The sequence below is a fragment of the Vigna radiata genome, chromosome 5 (assembly GCF_000741045.1).
Source record: "Vigna radiata var. radiata cultivar VC1973A chromosome 5, Vradiata_ver6, whole genome shotgun sequence".
Classification (NCBI taxonomy): Eukaryota; Viridiplantae; Streptophyta; class Magnoliopsida; order Fabales; family Fabaceae; genus Vigna; species Vigna radiata.
In genome coordinates, this window is record NC_028355.1 from 27,283,096 (window position 1) to 27,285,832 (window position 2,737).

Sequence of the window (2,737 nt, forward strand, 5' to 3'; positions counted from 1 at the left end):
TGTACGGTCCTATATTTCCAACGATCGGAAATAACTAAAGACCGAACGGTCTTAGTGACAAGCAGCCCACACATTCCCATTGGGCTCAAGGCCCAATTCCAGATTCCAGTATAAAAGGCCAGCGTATAAAATATTCACGAAAATATATCATTCGATATATCTTATAAAGATATTATAACAGAGATATGTCAAGTAAGATTATATTTTATTCTGTTAATATTATATCAATCCAAAGCCTATAAATAAAGGCCAGAGGATTCCAAACAAGGTACGCTCTCTGAATTCACTCACTCACAGTTCATACAGCTTATCGCTCCTCTCATTAATTCTCTCACACAGAGAATTCTCAATACACGCCTAACTTGAGCGTCGGAGTATCTTTTCAGGTACCTCCCCCCCTCGTCAAAGCTAGGAGACCACCGGACGGCTGAAGTCAACGAGAAGACGTACGGTCAGAAATTACGAAAAGCGGTCGAAAACACAGAAGAGCACTCAAGGAAATTACGAGAAAACGTTAGGTGATTGAGTGTTGTTGTTGCTAGAAGAAGTTATTCATCCTTTGTATGATTCAAAAGAGATGTTCATTTCTTATAGATTCAAGGAATGTGTTTCCTCATCTCTTGTGTGATTCAACAAATGTGTCTTTATCTTTTGTGAGACTCAAATGAAGTGTTCATCCCTCGTGGAAGGGAATTGTATTTTGTTTCTAAACTATAGTTTTTGTCCCTAAACTATTATGAGAAATTGTATTTTGTTTCTAAACTAAACTATATAACTATTTCGTCTGTAGACTTTATAAAAGTCATGTAAAACATCTCCCCAACAAATGGTATGTAGAGATTATATTGTAATCTACTATGAAACTTTGTTTGTGATATACGAATCACTTCATATGTTATTTGTTGGAAAAGATGTTTTACATCACTTTCATAAAATGCAAAAACAAAATACAATTTTTAAAAATATTTTTGGGAATGAAGAACATATTTAGTCCATTAAAGAAACATTTTAAAAATTTGTTAAAGAAAAAGTTATTTTCCTTAGCGTATATCTATGGAGAGCTTTTATATTATTTATAAAGAAGAAAGGCTATTTTCCAAGATTGTACATTGATTATGACAACTAAATAAGTTGATTATATGAAAAAAAATATCTTTTAAGTAGAATCAATTGAAATAAATTTATGATTATATATATATATATATATATATATATATATATATATATCAAAAACCTGGAAGAACTTGAATAATTTAGAATTAGATGTTATGAATTATAATTCTTATTTAACATCATGTTTAGTGTTTGATTGTTTTCGTACTTTACATTGTGACTATAAACTTATTGTTTCGTGTATGTTTTATATGCTTTTTTTATTATTATGTTGAATGTATTGTTTCACTATTTTATATTTACTTTATCCCATTTTTAGATATTTTGTTTTATAAAATTTTAATAGTTTATTTGCTGACACAAAAAAATAAAGTGTACAAAGATTATACACATTTAAATAAAATATGTAAAATATCTAACTCTATTAATCTGAAGCACAAAGAATATATTGAAACATTGATTAGTATCCGATTATCTCCTATTTTGTTAGAGAAGATGGAAAAAATCTATGAAGACTTTGAAAGCTATGAATCTCAAAATCTTACACATCTTTCACTAAGGAAATTAATGCATCGATAAACATAATAATGTAGGGATTGATAAGAAGCTTGAGTTCAAGTATACTTTTAATGGTGTTTTTTTTTTTTTTCAAAATAGATAGCAACTCCTTAAAGTTGTTTAGTTTTTGGGTTGAAAGTTTGCTATCTTTTGATCATGAATTTCATTTGGTCTCCCATATTTTTATTTTTATTTTTTTAGTAACATGTTTTATTTGATATAAGTTTACAATAATGTCTAACATAAGTTTAAAAAAAAATCATGTTTATTTTGATATTAATAGTTTATTTATCATATTAATCTCAATTTACTTCTTTAACTCAAATAAGAAAAAGGTAACAAATTCACACGTAAATAATTAAATTAAATTAAATAAAAATAACAATTATAAACATATATTGTTAGAAGAATGATATCAAAATAATGTCTTTTATACCTACAATGCATACCGAATTAGGATCACTTAATTAGACTCTTCAACAAGTTGTTTATAAAGGAGAAAAATGTTAAGGATCATATATCTTAATAATATGAAATGTTACTGTAAACATATTGTTTGTTATATTTTACATTTTTATTTTGTACTATTCAGACTATTCATTTAATCAAAATACAATTGTATTCTTTTATGACAGTTATATTCATATATAAACATGTGTTAAAAACACTCACCACTTCGTTTATTAACTAAAATCCGTCTTCCACTGGTTATATATACTATATAAATTAAATGAAACAATTAAAAATGAGTCTAAAACGAATTTCCATAAAAAACCTTGGTAAAAAGAATACAAAAATAATAATGTGTAAAATTGAACATAAAAGATTGCTTAGTTTAGTGTATTCGTATGTCGTGATCATACATACATACACTAATGAGGTCAATCTCAAAGAAACCAAGTGGTTAATGTTATATCAAATAATAACATACTCTGACATAAATAATGAGCATGGAACCATAGAAGAAAGGAAAAGAACAACAGTACAAAAGAATAAAATATTTAATGATATGAAGTTGTGAACAGTAAAGATAATTACGAAGTCTAATAGAACTAACCCCCTCCCC